This window comes from Myotis lucifugus, unplaced genomic scaffold, assembly GCF_000147115.1.
Source record: "Myotis lucifugus unplaced genomic scaffold, Myoluc2.0 scaffold_280, whole genome shotgun sequence".
NCBI lineage: Eukaryota > Metazoa > Chordata > Mammalia > Chiroptera > Vespertilionidae > Myotis > Myotis lucifugus.
Genome location: NW_005871328.1, coordinates 1209258 through 1227080, shown reverse-complemented (window position 1 = coordinate 1227080; position 17823 = coordinate 1209258). Strand labels below are relative to the sequence as shown.

The window sequence follows — 17823 nt, the reverse complement described above, 5'->3', positions numbered from 1 at the left end:
AAACATTGTTAAAAAATACACTGAAAACAACAGGTAGAAATGTGTGATCTGGCAAACCAGGCCTAGGGTCACCTTCCACACTCCAGTGTCCCTCTGTGCAGTCCCCTTAGATTCTTAGTCCTCTTTGCAGAACGGACTCCAGCAGCTCACAACCTCCATCTCCCCCAAACCCTTAGCCCACCCCAGCCCGCGCATTCAGATGTGGCCCACACTCTGGGGCTTTCCTTTGCCCTGTTCTCTGCCTAAAATGTTGCATTTTCTCTTTTTATTCTCACTGATTTATCAGTACACAAGTAATAAAACACCCTCCTTCTTTAAAACTTTAAATGTTTAACCTACAGCTAAGTCCCCTTTGACCTCTGTCACTGATGCAGTTTCTTCTGTCTCTCTGGAGAGAACTACTGTCGTAGGTCTGGAGTATGTCTCCTGTGCATGTAGAGATAGATACACCCCAGAATCCTGTGTGTGGTTTTTAAATAAATTCTGGCACACATGTCTTTTTTTTTTTAAGACTGATTTTTTTAAAATCTTCACCCAAGGACATTTTAGAGACAGAAAGGGAGAGGGAGAGAGAAACATTGATCGGTTGCTTCCTGTATGATAGGGGATCGAACCTGCAACCTGGGCTTGTGCTCTGGCCTGGAATTGAACCCACGACCTTTTGGTGTATGGGACGATGCTCCAACCAATGAGCCTCACTAGCCAGGATCAGCACAGGGTCAGCAGCCAGTTCATTTCCCTCAGTGTCTCTCTATCCTTGTTACATGAGTCTAACTCAGTCCATTAACTGCAGCATAATATTCCATGATAGGAGCTGTTTTATTATCGTTGAGCCAGCTTCCAGAATTTTGCTAATACAATTATGCTTTTTGAATAGTGTGCTAAGTCTCTGCTTGAGTAGGTCTGTCAGTTAAAGTGTGGAGTGGTGGTTTCCACAGCAGCAATATGGAGGGGCACTTCTGTGGGTGCCTTCTGCTCTTCCACAGCTCTGCTGAGAGCTGGTGCTCTAAGGCTGAGGGACAGGGAGAGGCAGTGTCACCCTCTGACCGAGGGGTTCTGCCAGTACTCCCTGGACCCTCACCTGGCCAGAGACCTTCCTTGAAGCCTCAGCACACCTCCCCCCATCCCACCGCCAACTCCCACTCCCTTTCTCAAAAACTGAGGTTAGGTGTGTGAGGGAAAATGCAGGTGGAGCTGGCTGTGGCGTCAAGAGGCCTGCTGTGCTGAGCATAGGGGCAGAGCCTTGGGACACCAGAGGATGTCTCTCCCAGACATCCAGAGGCAGCCAGTGTTAGGGCCCTGCTACTTACAGTGGGGAAACTACTACCAATAAAGTCCATTGCCCTGAATCTTCTGTAACTCCCATCAGATGTTGCCTTAGCATTCAGAATCACATCTGCTTTAGCAGGGGCCCTGAGAGGCTATGAGTGCAATGATTCTCTTTGACAGATTAGGACCCCCATCTGGCCAGCACTTAACTATGTGCTGGGCAGATTCACACAGTCCCATGGGGGAGCAATTGCTGTCCTTATCTTAGAGACGTGGAAGGGACCCAGGGTGATAACTTGCCCATGACCTTACAGCAGGAGGTTCTGGATTCCAAGTCCAGCCCCCTCACTCCTTCAGTTGCCCTGTCCATTTGCACATGTGCCCATCCGCCACAGTGCTGGGTGGGCATGGACATGGTAACAGGATGACAGAGTATAGTGGCTCTATGTAGAAAAGCAACAGAGGAATGCTGGTGGATGAGGTAGGTGGAGCAACAAAAGGGGGGCACCTGAGGGCTGCTTGAGGGAGGGAAGTCCAAGCAGAAGGACCTCCTAGGAGGTTAGGAGTGCAGAGGCTTTTTCCACTAGGGCCCCAGAGCTATTTTGAATTGAGCTTGGAAAGGTTATTGGGAGAGCCGAGGGTGGGCTGGGCAGGGAGGTGTGACATTCAAGAAGCTGAGTATGCCAATCTTGAGACCCGTGCAGTCATGGTTAAGGGGAGGGAACAGTTGCGGATAGCTGGTGTGCTGGGTGCGAGGGAGACTGGGTGTCTCTTCCCACTTCTGAGCGCTCAGGGTCACTCTGAGAAGCAGCAAGGTGTCTCTTCCAGTCACATTTCATTGTCTCTGAGTCAGACTGTCTTCCAGTTGGCACATTTGTCTTTCTTAGTGGTCGGTGATATACTGGTGCATCTCAGTGGATGAAACATGGGAAGTCCCTGCTCAGAACCTGGTGAAGTGAACAAGCTAGGAAGCACACATCAGTAAGACAGCGCCACAGCGGCTCCCTGGCATCCAGTTACAGACTCTCCCCTCCTGCCCTGTTTCCTCTCCTCACGCAGGCCTTACCTCTCCCGGCTTCTGGGACCATCCTACCCTCCTTCCTGTTCATGGCCTCTCCAGCTCCAAGTGATGGCCTCCACATCCTGAGCCCCTGGGTTCTCCCTGCCTCATTGTTCCCCCTTCACCTCACACCCACCCCCAACCTGCCCCTCTCCCTCTTGCTCCCTAGAATTGGGCAGATCTGTCTGCTTGCCTCAGCTATGAGTTCTCCACCAGGCAGCTGGAACCAGCTATTTAAAACTGCAATCTGACCATGTCATTCCCTGCTCTGAGCATGGCCCAAGATCCATTACATGGCCTGTCCGTGGCCCCCTCCCACTCTCATCTGGTATTCTCTGCACTTGCTGTGCTGCTCTATGCCCCTGACCCTTGGTTCCTGTTGTGCCCTCAGTCTGGCGTATCCATACCTTCCTTGTCTGGTTTGCAGCCTCTGATTTTTTCAGGCCTCCTCAGAGGCCCCAGAACATTGAATATCCCCAGCCCACACTGTTTGAAGTTCCCTAATCATGGTCTGCCCGCGCAGCCAAGCCGGGAGTGCCTTCAAGGCTACAGCTGTGCCTTATCTGTATTTCTGTGTGATGCAGTAAAGCATGCAGTGAAAAGCCATTGCTTAGGAACAAGGCTGCCTGGCCCGAAACCCAGCTGTGTGACCTCTGGCAGATTAGGTGACTTCTCTGTGCCTTATCTTCCTCCCTGTAAAAGGGGGCTGATAGAGCATGGAGTGTCAGGGTGATTATTTGTAGAGCTACATGTAAGAATTTCTTAACAACAGAAAAGAATTTTTAACAAATAAAGCCATGCCTGTTTGGCCTTACTGAAGCTATAAAAAAACCAACTCTTCCTAGTGCATCTTTTAGCCAAACTCCTACAGCAGGCAGGGCCTTTAGGCTTATCACTGGGAGGAAAGTTGGTGCAGAGTGGGGTGGTATCTGCTGTGCCTTCACTCAGCCTAGTGGGAATCCAGGGTTATGCCAGGAGAGGGCAGAAGCAGAGCCCATACCCCTGTGATAAGTGCTGGTTAGTCTGTCTCCAGTCCTCGGAGCACCCGTAAGCTGGATGACACCGTCCTCCTGGTGCCTAGATGAGGCTTTTGGCTCAGTGAAGGGCAGTGACTCTCCTGCCCACTGCAGGGTGCTATTGCCTAGCCCTAGTTCCAGCCTGAGGCTGGCAGGGGCAGGGAAGCAATGCCAGCAACAAAGGGGGTCGGGGGGACTTTGGGTGCAGATGCTTCTGCCAAGGGAGTCAGATGAGCTTGGGACACTCGTTGGGGATGATGGGAATCATAGCCCAACTCGGCCCTCCACTATAATTCCCCAAGGCACCCCAGATCCCACAAGGCAAGCTGATCTCCCGAACCCTTGTTGCTGGCACAGGGGGCCTCTGCCCACCTCTCCCTCCTTGCCTTACAACCCTTTTACCTCTCCTTGTCCCATGTCTGTGCATGCTTGCAGTTCTGAACCCCCATTCTTCCCTCATGCGCCCCATTCTAGGATACTTGCTTGTCTCCACCACCAAGATGGGTATCTGTGAGCCAGGGCTTGAGGACTATCCCCCACGCCTGACCCTGCACAGAAAAAATAGTATTTAAATCATGGCTTTGCTCTTTCCTCCAGCTGCAGCCTGCACAATAGCTTCCTGCAGGCCTGGAGAAACCTTGTATCTATTTACAATCTTTTTTTTGTGAGATGAACATGGCATCTGTTTGGAGGGGCAGAGAGACTCAAGCTCATCTGTGAAATGAAGAGGCTGCCAGTATATCACATGAAGACCCTGTGCTGGGGGCTCAGCGTTGCCTGCTATGCAAAAGGACTTTTTCTGGCTTGAAGGGGATCCCATTTTATTTTGATAGCTATGCATTTATTTTAATGGCACTAGAAAAAATATAATCTGCCTCTCAAAGCCCAGTCATTACTGCTTATGACAAGAGTAAAGTGTGAAAATGTAAAGGGCTAATTTTCAGGTGGCATTTGGAGCCCTGGCCTGACTAGTGACCTCTCTCCAAGGCTTATTCCCACCTCAGGATCCAGGGGAGCGTCTGAGGATGTGAGTCCCTCATGGGGGCGTAGAGGGAAATCAGGAAGTTTGTGTGGAACCCAGGATTTGGTATAAGTTGTTTTCCCAGTCAATGTATTTTTTTTAATATATTTTTATTGATTTCAGAGAGGAAGGGAGAAGGAGAGAGAGAAAGAAACACCAGTGATGGGAGAGAATCATTGATTGGCTGCCTCCTGCATGCCCCTACTGGGGATCAAGCCCACAACTCGGGCATATGCCATTAACCAAAATCGAACCCGGGACCCTTCACCACAGGCCAACACTCTATCCACTGAGCCAAACCGGCTAGGGCTATGTGCTGGGGTTTTTTTATTACTTTATTTTACTTACTGTAGCTGTTAGATTTATATTCAGTAACATTATTTTGGCTTTCAGCTACTGGTAAACTTAAAATATTTGATTCGTTTTTCATCTTAGCATATTTTCTCTCATCCAGACCTAAAACTTGTTAAAGATGATGGGCATGGCTCAGCAGCCCTGATGCATCACTGTCAGAAGTGAGATTGTGTTTGTTAGTGTTGCAGATCCCCTGAGGGCTGTGGACCTGTGGGGTTGCAGGGCAGCAGGGTGCCAAGTGAGGTGTCCAGCTCTGGAGCAGCTCAGGAGACTGGGATTGTTGGCCAGTGCCATGCAACTTGCACAGTTCAGCAGCTATTGGAGAATGTGCAGGGGATAATTGTTGATGTGACTTGTTGATGGTAACAAGGTTTGTGGGTTTTATTTGCTGTGTTTTGGAGAGAGAGAAATGGGATTCTGGACCCTTGGACAGGGCATGCTTCCGGCAGATGCTGCTGGGTTAATTAGCTGGAGCAGGCTGGGCCATCACCGTGTCCTCAGAACCCACGTGGGTCCTGGGCTAAAGGAATAGTCCATGATAGTTCATGTTTGGGCAGGGCCGGGGCTGGGACTGGGATGGGACTGGGCCCTGGGAGCTCCAAGGAGGCAGCCTGAAAACAGCCTTAGAAAGTGGCAGTGCTGTGATATTGAGGGGATGCAGGATGGATAATGACTAAGAGGCACCAAACAGCCCACACAATTTGGGGCACCTCTGTGTGCCAGTGGTGACCTGGAACAGGGAGGGCAAACTTGGGAATGGTGTTGAGTGTGCTTTCCCTAAGGTTTTCCAGTGTCAGTTTTTGAAAATGAGCTTGTCCCAATGCTTGCCTTGCCCAAGTGTGATTGTCTCAGTTGATGGTTTGAATTTCTAATCTTAAGTACTGTGGATATTGAATAACAGTGGGAAGCTGGCTTCTTACCACAAGAGGTGCTGCCAAAATAGACTTTGAAAGTGGAAATGTTGGAGAGTTTGTTATTCGGAGATGTAGTATATAGTGTGGCAGCATCAGAACCCTTAGATTTGGAGTCAGACAGGTGTGCATTTAGATCCTGCATCCCCTGGTCTGGCCATGGACAAGTTCTTCTACTTCCCTGAGTCTCTGTGAGCAATTTGGCCTCAGTGCCAGTCCTGGAGGGTTACTGCACTGAGTCCTTTCTTCCTTTCCTCACATTTGGAGATACCCTGGCATACCTGTGCTGAGTCAGGGGACAGATAACAAGGGCAGGAAAGAGCCCTCCACCTGTGTGCACTTTTGCAGACAAGTGGGCCCACCTCTCAGGGACCCTTTGCTTTCTTTCTCCCCTTGGTAACAGAGTCATTGCCCTATGCAAGCCAGGAGTTAAAAAACAGTTGAGGCAAAATATATATATACTAGAGGCCCGGTGCAAAAAAATTTGTGCACTCGGTGGGGTCCCTCAGCCTGGCCTATGCCCTCTTGCAGTCTGGGACTCCTCGGAGGATGTCCACCTGCTGGCTTAGGCCCGCTCCCTGGGGGATTGGGCCCAAGCTGGCAGTCAGACATCCCTCTGGCAGCCCGGCAGCCCTCGGGGGATGTCCACTTGCCATCAAGGAGCAGACCTAAGCTGCAGTCGGACATCCTTAGTGCTGCTGAAGAGGCAGGAGAGGCTCCCGCCACCACCGCTGTGCTGGCAGCCATCAGCCTGGCTTGTGGCTGAGCAGAGCTCCCCCTGTGGGAACGCACTGACCACCAGGGGGCAGCTCCTGCATTGAGCATCTGCCCCCTGGTGGTCAGTGTGTGTCATAGTGACCAGTCATTCCCAGTCTTTCTGCTGTTAGGGTCAATTTGCATATTACCCTTTTATTATATACACACACACATCCTCCTACATAATAAAGCTGTAACATGCAAATTAACCCTCACACCATCACAAGATGGCTGCTCCCACAGCAGAGGCGGGGTTCCCATAACACAAGATGGCTGTGCCCACAGCTGAGGCGGGGTTGCTGTAAGGAGCGAGCGGCAGGGGACCTGAGGCCGTGCCCCCTGCCCCAGCACCTGGCTGGGAAACCTCAGGCTGCCCCCTCCCCCCCCACGGGGCTTGACAGGGGACCTCAAAGTGCACGCCCCGCCCCAGCCCAGCCCAGGGGATCTCAGGCAGCACCCCCCGCTCAGCGGGGCTTCATGGGGGACCTCAGGCCACGACCCTCGCCCCAGCGCCTGGCCAGGGGACCTCAGGCTGCGCCCCCCGCCCAGTGGGGCTTGACGGGGGACCTCAGGCTGTGCCCCCCCATCCCAGCCTGGGCCGGGAGACCTCAGGCTGCGCCCTCCGCCCCAGTGCCAGGCCCAGGGACCTGAGGCCATGCCCCCCGCCATGGCACCGGGCCAGGGGACGTGAAGATGCACTGGGGGACCTGAGGCTGTGCCCCCCACCTGTCAGGGCTTGACGGGGGCCCTGAGGTTGCACCACCCCACCCAGTGGTGCTTGACTTGAGTGGGGCCGGCCAGGTCTGGGTCCTGCACGATTTCAAGGTGCGCGCAGGTGGGTGGGGACTTGACTCTGGGTCCCGTGGCGCGCCCCAGACTCTGACAGGAGGAAGATTTTCATATACATTTTGCTAATTTTCTTTCATCTCTGACATTTCTATTATAGAGAAAGGGCAAATAGTAATATTAAAATATTTCCTCTAATTAATTCCCATTTCATGCACCGGACCAATAGTACACACACACACACACACACACACACACACACACACACACACAGTTGAGGTAGTACCAGTTGCCATTGAAAGTGTTTGGATCCTTGGAGCAAAGTTTAACACCTGGGAGTTTGTCCCCAAGTAAAAAAAGAGGAGTGAGTTGTATGCTCATTGCAGCACTGGCTGTAGTAGGAGAACTCAGAAGGAAGTGAAATGTCCAACAGTTGGAGAAGGTCAAGGAAATTATGATGCATTGATGGAACATTTAGCTGTTAAACATGATCATTATGAAGATTATGTAGCAACAGGAAGAGGAGAAGTATTCGGTGAAAAAGAAAATAGTATCTATGGTGTAGTTTCAATTTCAACTACATAATTTTCACAGCCTCTGGACAAGGATGGGAAAGTCACCCAAAGAAACGTTGTCATGGCTCAGGCTGGTGGGAATGTGAGGGTCTCAGGGGAGACAGTGCCTCAGAGCTCAGCCTTTGTGGTCAGACCTGAGTGGTGATGATGTCCATTGGCCTGCTTCCTGGGGTTGTTGGAATTCAGGAGGGCGCACATGTAAAAACAGTAGTGGCTTAGTAGATGCTCTCAGAGGGGAGGAGGAACAATGACGGGAAGGGGCTGGACTCCACATGGTCAGGGAGGGGAGCTGAGGCACCATCAAGCTCTGGGTCCTCGTTGGTGTGCCCACCATGCTCCATGTTAGGTCAGATGTGGTCACATTGCCTAAAAAGTTAGGGGGCTATATGTAGGCATAAACAGTCTGATCACTTGGGTAAGAAGTGGGCCTCAACCCACCATATCAGGGGGTTGAAGACGCATCTAACAGAGTTAGCGTGGGTTCGTTTACTTGGAAGTGTAGTGTCTGCATAAGGTGAGAGAAAAGGGAACTCACTCAGGCTCAGGCTTATCTGCTCCAAGGTGCTACTGCTGCTCCTGGGGCAGGAGCCAGGGGCAGGGGAGTTGGCCACTGGTCTGGGACATCCATACCTTCGAGATGTGAAAGAAGAGCCACCAGGTGGGGCTTGGGGTCTGAGGTCATACCTGGGCCTATGATGCAGATTTGGCCCTCCCTGAAGTAGGACTGCGCAGCAATAGTGGGGAAGTGGAGGGAGAGAAGGAAAGGATCTGGGGTTGGGGCTCCAGGAGGAAGGAGCAGCCTTGTGTCCGAGGAACTGCTCTGAGAGAGGGGGCTGAGGTGCCTGGGCCGAGATGACAGGTAGAGATTTGCAACCAGCACAATCTTCTATTTTTTCACATTGACATAGGCTGTAGTAACAAACGTGCTTGCATTCTTCCCCGGTCACACTGCTGCATTTCTCTTGCATTTGGTATTATCTATGTGGTGAGGATCAGAAGGGAAAAATAGCAACTCAAGAAAACACACTTGAAAAAATAAGTTTAAAAATATTGAGGAAGTAATGAAGGAAATACAGTGAAAAGCATAATCTTTTCTGATCCCAGTTCTCAGTGTTTTTGCCAGCATGCATTCCAAACAAGTAGAAGATACTGCAGTGCTTCTGGATTGTGAGTCTCCTCTGACATTTAGTCATAGGGCAGGCTCCTGGCCTTCCATGGATTTTGCTGCCCCTCCACCTCCTGCGTGAATCAGATGGTTCAGGGAGAGGTAGAAAGTGCTGCCATTATGTGGTCAGGCTTCCCTCCCTCAAGACCCCAGCAGGAAAGGTTGGGAGGAGGTGGTTGAGTTGGTTGTTGGTGGCAAGTAACCTCAAGCTGTGGTGATCCTCCACTATTCCCTCACCCTCTACTAGCAAGCTGCCACTCATCTGCCATGCCCAGCAGTGCCACTGTCACCGACTTACCATGTGGATTGTGAGGTTTGCTTTCCACATTGCTTTTGTGTCTGGCTCTGCAAAAACCTCCTCCCCTTCTCCCTCCTTATGTAACCCTCTAGAATAATTTCAGGGTTGCCAAGAAGGTAAGTTGGGGAAAATATTTGTGGTAACTTCCAGGACCACTGTGTTGAAAATGGAAGACTCTGCCGAAAGCCATTGGGCCCCCGCTGAACAAACATGTTTGCCTGAATGAGTAACAGAGCTTGTGCTACCCTGGCCACAGCCTCTGCTTACCCTGGCCACAGCCTCTGCTTGCCCTGGCGGTGGCTTTCCCTCTGTCTGGCCGCGCAAATGTGGCACCCTTTCCCTTGCCCTTTGTGGAGGTGTGTGAGGACCACTGAGAATCATCTCACTGTTCCCATAACCCTCAGGGGGTGAACAATGCAGGAGACAGCTGAAAATAGGCCAAGACATGTTTGCTCTCCAGATACCAATTTGATGGCTGCAGATCCTGACTTGGAATTCATATGGTGGGACCTAGCACTGTAAGGTGGGACCTTATTCATCTGTTCACCCATTTGTTTGTTCATTCGTCCGTTCTTTCATTCATTAGTTAGTACTTATTAAGTCTCTACTCTGTGCCAGACACTGTACCAGGCACTTAGTTGGTGATAGTGAACAAGACCAAAGTCCTTGCTCTTGTGATGCATACCTGCAGGCGGTGAGACAGACAACAGTGAGAGAGCTGAGGGGAGTGTCAGAAGTGGTGAAGGTAAGGGAAGGCAGGGCTGGTACAATGGTTTACTTTCTAGAGCTCCTGGCCAGTATAAGGGAGCAGCCTGGCCTTGCTTTCTGTACTGCAGGGGAGGGGTCCTTATGAGATTGGCCATGACTTCCAGGTAGGTTCCTTGATGGCAGGTTCTTGGTATGTGAGGATTGCTGGGGGCTGTTGAAGTCTTCCCCTATTTGGGGACTTGTGCTGTCCTCCTTGCAGGTGCTGTGCTGGTGGCCCTGTAGGACACAGCCTCTGGACAGCCCTCAAGGTGGAATCTTGCTGGGTGGTAGGAATCTGGCAGAGGCAGCACCAACCCAGACAAGGCCAACTTTGGTCAAATCCTGTGGAGGACTTGGCTGTGCGTGTTGTGTGTGTGTGTGTGTTTTAATTATGTTTTTAGCCCTAGCTCCGTGGTTGGCAAACTGCGGCTCGCGAGCCACATGCAGCTCTTTGGCCCCTTGAGTGTGGCTCTTCCTAACCTTAGGAGTACCCTAATTAACTTAATAACAATGTACCTACCTATATAGTTTAAGTTAAAAAAATTTGGCTCTCAAAAGAAATTTCAATCGTTGTACTGTTGATATTTGGCTCTAAAACAAAGATTTATATTTTTGATATTTATTTTATATATTTAAATGCCATTTAACAAAGAAAACTCATTTGACTAATGAGTTTGCCGACCACTGCCCTAGCTTGTTTGGCTCAGTGGATAGAGCGTCGGCCTATGGACTGAAGGGTCCCGGGTTTGATTCCGGTCAAGGGCACATGCCCGGATTGCAGGCTTGATCCCCAGGATGGGGCGTGCAGGAGGCAGCCAATAAATGATTCTCATTATTGACGTTTCTATCTCTCTGTCCCTCTCCCTTCCTCTCTGAAATCAATAAAAATATATTTTAAAAAATAAATAAAATAAAATTATATTTTTATTGATTTTAGAGAGAGAGGAAGGGAGAGGGAAAGATAGAAACATTACTGAGAGAGAAACATTAATGGGCTGCCTCCTGCACTCCTCCCACTGGGGATTAAGCCTGCAACCTGGGCATGTATCCTGATTGGGAATCTAACAGGCAACATCTTGGTGCATGGGTCGATGCTCAGCCATGGAGCCACACTGGCTGGGAAATGCATGAATTTTTATTTTAAGTGATTTGTGTTTTCAAAAAACATGGTTTAGTGATGTCTTAACAGCTGCCATCATTTGAACAGTTGTGTTCCAAGGTTGTGGTTTGTATAGGCCAATGATGGCGAACCTATGACAAGCATGTCAGAGGTGACACGCGAACTCGTTTTTTTGGTTGATTTTTCTTTGTTAAATGGCATTTAAATATATAAAATAAATATCAAAAATATAAATCTTTCTATATGTGACATGGCACCAGAGTTAAGTTAGGGTTTTTCAAAATGCTGACACGCTGAGCTCAAAAGGTTTGCCATCACTGGTATAGGCATTTGACTGAAAACTGGAAAAGCATGATTTCCCCTTAGAAAATATCACCAGTGTTGTAACAGTCATTGGTCTTTGTTGGAGTTGAAATAGAATTATCTTAGAAACCCTGGCTTTGGGGTTTAGAAGAGAAGTGCCTTTTTGGGCAGGAGCTCTGGGAGAGGATGAGGCTGGGGCCCTGGCAGCCTAGGTTGTGGAGCTGGTGTCGGGGGTGATGACAAGCTCCACATGTCGAGAGGGTGAGACTTGCTGTGGTTGGACTCCTGCTTGTAAGGGATGCATGTGGCACAATTTGCTAATACCATCTGGGAGGGGCTATCTTGTGTGCAGGTCTGAGCCTACATTTGTCAGGTGCTATTGTTAGACATCTTATCCTCCACTAGCCTAGCCATTAACTGTCCTTCCATCCTGTGGTGGTTCATCTGGACCCATCACATCACCACCTCTGGGTGAGGCCTTCTCCTAGGTTGGCAATAGATGTGCAGGGTCCCACAGCTAGATCAGGGGGTGGGGCTCTGCAGACCACCGCTGACAGGACAGCACAGTGACCATTCTGTCCTTGCAGACACATTCGAGCTTGGGCACATCACATCCCTGGATTTAGGGTTGTCATTGGGATTGGATGAGATCAACCTGTGAGGAGCCCTGTGCTCTGGATAGCAGGGTGAAGGTGGTAGTGGTGGCATTAACTGCTGGGGAGGATCCGAATTGGCTGGGTACAAGGTGCCAAGCAGAATCCATGGCTTTGAGAAGAGTGGTTCTGCCCATCGTCTCTGTGTGAATCTCCTCATGGGCTTGCTAAAATACAGTTTCTGATCCAGGAGGTCTGGGCTTGAGCGGAGATTGTGTGAGTGCATTTGGCTCCCAGGGACACTGGTATGGTTGACTGTAGGCCACACTTGAGAGTAGTAGTAAGGGTCTAACTCAGCTGACGGGGGAAATGTTGGGATTTCAGACAATTTCAGTCATAGGAGCTTAATTCCCATTGGAAAAAATCATGTAGAGCTCAGAGGGGGAAAAGGCACTGAAGCTATTGCCATGTCAGGAGGATGGATATTTATCACTCCAACTGTCATTTGTGCAGATATTTGTGGGTGCTGGCCTTTCCTGTGTGAGCATGGGAAGTTGGCTCCCTCTCCTGGGTCTCCAGTTGAAGTATGATGAAACCCTGCAGGCAGGCTGAAAAGAGCTCATATCCTTAAGTTCAGCCCTTGATGACTGGTGGGCCTTTTATTTATTTTATTTTTTTAAATATATTTTTATTGATTTCAGAGAGGAAGTGACAGGAAGAGAGAGATAGAAATATCAATGATAAGAGAATCATTGATCAGCTGCCTCATGCACGCCCCCTACTGGGGATTGAGCCAGAAACCCAGCATGTGCCCTGACTGAGAATTGAACCATGACTTCCTGGTTCACAAGTTGATGCTCATTCAGTGAGCCACACCAGCCAGGCTGGTGAGCCTTTTATTTCACAACATAGGAGACACTTACCCAGCTCCAGCATGGTGAGTCTCCTGCTCTTGGCTACACAAGTGTTTTGGGGGCACGCAGAATGTCCCAGAGGGAAAAGCAGTTGTTTACTGCTGTGTGCCAGAGTCCCGTCTGCTATGAAGAATGCGTTACACACACTTTGCAGTTGTTGTTCAGGTCTTACTATGCCCTTGGAATGCCCAGGCATGACAGTCCTCTTCATTTTACTGAGGTGAGAAGTAACTTTTCTACTCCACTCTTCACCCCAAGGGGATCTGATACCTCACCTTCAACAGAGCCTTCCTTCTCTTTGCCTACTATCTTCCTACTTTTCCAGGACCTTGTTGCACCTATCATCTGCCTCCACAGCTGTTTTACAGCTCTATTGAGGTATAATTGATGTACAGTAAACTGTGCACTTCTAAAGTGTACCATTTGCTACATTTGACCTATAAGTACATGTAAGAAATCATCAGCACAGTCAAGGTAATAAACATATCTATAATTTCCAGAAGTTTCCTCTTACCCCTTTGTAATCTTCTTCCCAGCCCACCCGTGTCTCCAGGCAACTGCTGATCTGCTTTTTCTATCATTGTAGATTAGTCTAGAATTTTGTGAATCATGCAATATATACTCTTTTTTGTTTTATTTTGGTCTGGGCTTTTCTCTCATTCAGCATGTCTATTTTGAGATTCATGCACTCTGTACATTAATAGTTCATTTTTTTGTTGTTGGTGGTGAATAGTATTTCATTTTATGGGCATATAATTCATTCATCCATTCACATGTTGATGGAATTTAAGGATCTGCCAAAATGTCTTCCAAGGTGATTATACCACTTAAACTCCCACCCAGAAGTGTATGAGAATTCTGGTTGCTCTGTGTCTTGGCCATCACTGGGTATGGTCAGTCTTTTTCATTTTAGCCATTCTAATAGGTATGTAGGAGTGTCTCGTGGTGGTTTAATTTGTATATTCCTGATGTCCAGTAATGTGGTTGAGTGTCTCTTGAAGTGTTTGCTATGTATATTTCTTCCTTAGTGAACGACTTGGTTATTTAGATCATTTGTCCATCTTCCCCTTCTTTTGGGTTCTTTGTCTAATTATTGACTTGAGAGAGTTTTTATATGTTTTAGGTACAAGTCCTCTCTTAGATATATGATTTATATATATATTTCCCAGTCTGGGATTTGTCTTTTCATTTTCATAATAGTGTCATTTTTGAAAAGCAAAGATTTTCAATTTTGGTGAAATCCAGTTTATATTTCTCTATAGTTTGTGCTTTTTATCATATTTTAAGTCTTTGCCAAACTCAAGATCACTAAGATTTTCCTCCTACATTTTCTTCTAGATGTTTTATAGTTGCATGGAGGCAGGCCTAGGCTGACTTTAAAAGGTTAGGTTAGCAGGTTAGGTAAAAAATGAAAATGTGGCCAGGTATGTCACAAGTTCCCTTGCTTCCTTGTTTGGGCAGGGGCATAATATTTACTGTGGAGGTTAGTGGTCTCAGAGGAGACCACCATGTGGTAGAGGACAGATGTCCAGCATGGTGCTGGCAGGTGATGCCCAGGCAGTGGGAGCTGCCTGCGTGTTTCGCTCCAGTAACCTTAGACTTGCTCCTCCTGGGAACACTAAGCTGCTTACTGAGTGCTCCTTTCCTGGAACCTTCAAAGTGCCCTTGATCTCCCCAGATTGACCCCTACCCAAGGCAGGAATGTGTGGACATGTTTCTGTATGAGCTTTGAAGCATAGTGCATGCCGAGTGTCTCAGAGGTAGCCTAGGCTTATGGTGCATTAGGTCTCAGACCTTGCTCTGTAGAACTCTCAGAGAGTCTGTGCTCCTGTGTGGGAAGGGAGTGAAGGGCTGGCTTGCCAATGCCTCCCTTCCTCTCAACCCCAGCAGCTCTGGCATTTGTTTCTAGGACAGAATGGCCTCTAAGATCAGCTTCTTATTAAAGTATTAGAGGCCTGGTGCACAAATTCATGCATGGGTGGTCCTCGGCCTGACCGGCAATTGAGGCGGATCTGGGCCGGCTGTGGGAGGTTGGCTGCCTAGGGGAGGAGGGGCCACGGGAGGTTCCGATGGGGGTGATTGGGACTGGCTAGCTGGGGGGAGGGGCTGCGGGAGGTTGGCTGGCTGGCAGTAGGGGGTTGGGGGGTGCACGGGAGGTTGGCTGGCTGTGGAGAGGGGCCACAGAAGTTGGCCAGCCAGCTGGGGGGGAGGGACCACGGGAGGCTGGTTGTGGGAGTGCACTGACTACCAGGGGGCAGCTCCTGCATTGGCGTTGAGCATCTGCCCCCTGATGGTCAGTGTGTGTCATAGCAACCAGTCAACTGGTTGTTCCAGTCATTCGGTTTTAATGGTCGCTTAGGCTTTTATATATATACATAGCATACATCCAGAGAAGTACTTGAGTCGTAAGTTTTACATCTCAGTGAATATTTATGAAGTCAATGCAACCAAGTAACCCCCACCCCGGTCAGGTCAAGAAATAGAGTATTTCTCTAGAGGCCACTCTTGTTCCATCTCCTGATCACTCTCCACTCCTCAACCCTTACCCCCCCCCCCCAACTTCCTTGACTTCTGTCACCACCAAGAAGTCTTGCACTCCAGTACAGAATATATTCTTTCATTTCTGGCTTTCCACATGACAGTTTTGAGATTTATCTTTGATGTTGTGTGTAGCATTAGTTCCTTCATTCTATATTGAATGGCTAAGTCATGATTTAGTCATCACTTACACTTTGGCCATAGCCATACAGGTGTTTTTCAGTTGTGGTTGTTCTCAACATGCTGACCCCACCATTCTTGGTACTCATGTTTCTGTTGATAATACCCTGGAGTGGAATTGCTGGGTTGTGGGGTATGTGTGTCCCATCTTACATTGATGTCTGAAACAGAATATCCAGGCTTACCCTCCTGTTCCATGGGTGACAGTGTCCTTGGTTCTCTCCACAGTGGCCCCTGTTGCAGGAATGTCCACTGAGAAGATCCTTTTGCCCACTGCCATTACTCTGAGCCACACACACCGTCAGGAGTCTGGGATGGGATAGCAAGTTGGGGGAGGGGTGGCCTCCTAGCACTGCACTAAGGCCATAGAGGAGCTTAGCAGTGAGTGAGCTGGGCATCCCTGGCTTGCCCCTTGAGGACACAGTCTCTAAGGACTGTGGTCACTGTGCCATTCAGGACCTACAGACATAATCTGCACTTTTCCTAACATTCTGCCCGGGTTTCTTTCCCAGCTCATAGAGAAGCAGGGTTCAGGTTCCTAACATTCTTTCCCAGCTCATAGAGAAGCAGGGTTCAGGTTGGTGGCTGATCTTCCTTATATCAGAGTTGGGCCCCACTCTGTCTCTGCCCAACACCACTGCTGGGCATTCTCAGTTGGCAGCACAGGAGTGTACTGTTTTCACCTTGCTGTTTCACTTAACAGTCTCTTAGATGTTGGTCCCCATCAGTTCCTAAAAAGCTGGCTCATTGTCGTTTTGGATCGCCCATTTTCTAGGTTCATGTGCATTGAGCATTGTGTGTGCCCTTCTCATGAGCATCGTGTCATTCCACCTTGTACAGCTGGTATGCTTACTGGCTGTTCCTACAGGAGCTAGGCTGGGAGGGAGAAACCCTCAACTGTCATCAGATACACTGCCAACTGGACCCTTCTGTGAGTATGTCTGGCAGAAATAAATGCTCTATTTGGTATTCAGACTTTCCAGTGTGTTAGTGTAGGGATGAGAGTTGAGAGTTCTCAAAAAGGGCTGAATTACAACCAGAATTGTACATCCTGTTGACCTAATTCAGGGGTCAGGAGAGTTTAAGCTCATAGTTTTGTTGGGAAGAGCTGCTGAGATATAAAGCTGGAGCTGTGGAGAGGAGTGCTGCCGCTCCTTGTCTGCAAGCCTCTTTTGAAGAGGTCTTATGGATGGCAGCCCCTCCACTCATATTTGCGCCCTGGGTCTTGGGCCTCCTCTTCTTGTTCTGCTTATAGGGCACAGGCTATGCTATGCTCTGCCTGGTGCCTGGGCCCAGGCAGGAGTTTCCATCCCCTGGGCTGAGTTACAGCTGCAGTTGCATGCTCTGGCTGTGGGTTCTTTGTGGACAGTCAGGCCACTCAGATGGTGGGCATGCTCCAACTGAGGATGCCTCTGGGGAACAGATGGGCCCCACTGATGAGGAAGTGATATTGTGCTTTTACAAGTGGTGAACTTGTCGGCCGCACATTGGATACCCTGCACCCCAGTGTCGTTCTTCCTCTGAGAGAGACTTTGCTCCTGTGGCTCTGAGGCTTCCACGGGCTCCTGGCGGAGGATGATGCCTTTGCGAGGCAGAGTGCTGGCATGGCATCTGCCCGAAGGAGGTTTCCCCTTGCTCCAGTCTGGCTGTGGGACCAGGAAAGGCAGAGCAGGGCCCAGGAGGCTGCACCTTCCAGAGCTGAAAAGGAGGATCAAGCTGTACTGACTTCTAGTACTCAGGGAGACTGTGTGAGACTGGGGCCGTGCTCTTACAGGCCCTCTGGGGGGTATAGTTGCCACCTCTTGCACCAGCTTGTGACGGAGGTAGTTTGAGTCACAGAACAGCATCTGCAAGGGAACATGTGTGGTTATCAGAAGCAGGAAGGCTTGCTGTGGCTGAAAATGGTGCTGCTGGTACAAAATCACACACACTTGTCCAACAGAGCCCAGTTTCATTCACCCTGTCCACACACCTTCAGCAGACACGACTGATGCCTGCTGAGTAACTGGCAGGGAACCATGACTCAGCTGGGGATGGCGTTGAAAAGCTCAGCACATTGAAAGACTCACTGTCTGGTTGCTTCTGGGTGCCATCTGTGGCATGTTTTAGCTTGGAAGGACAGCTTGCTGGCTGAACACTTCCAAAAGTCTTTTGAGCTAAGTGGTTTTGTAAGTTGATAAGTTTTGTAAGAGCATTATGCATTAAAAGAGGAGGGAA

General features: G+C 49.4%; 1 protein-coding gene across 4 annotated transcripts in view; it reads left to right on the top strand.

Moving 5' to 3' along the window:
- MED26 (mediator complex subunit 26) overlaps window positions 1-17823 on the top strand; it is a 44218-nt gene that overhangs the window by 15196 nt on the left and 11199 nt on the right. The window contains exon 1 of one of the 4 annotated variants that reach the window (XM_014465150.2): window positions 16135-16537. The exons of the other annotated variants lie outside the window; for them this stretch is intronic. The gene's annotated coding sequence lies outside the window, so the exon portion shown is untranslated. Of the gene's footprint in view, window positions 1-16134; window positions 16538-17823 lie in introns of those variants that run through there. 4 annotated transcript variants of the gene reach the window in all.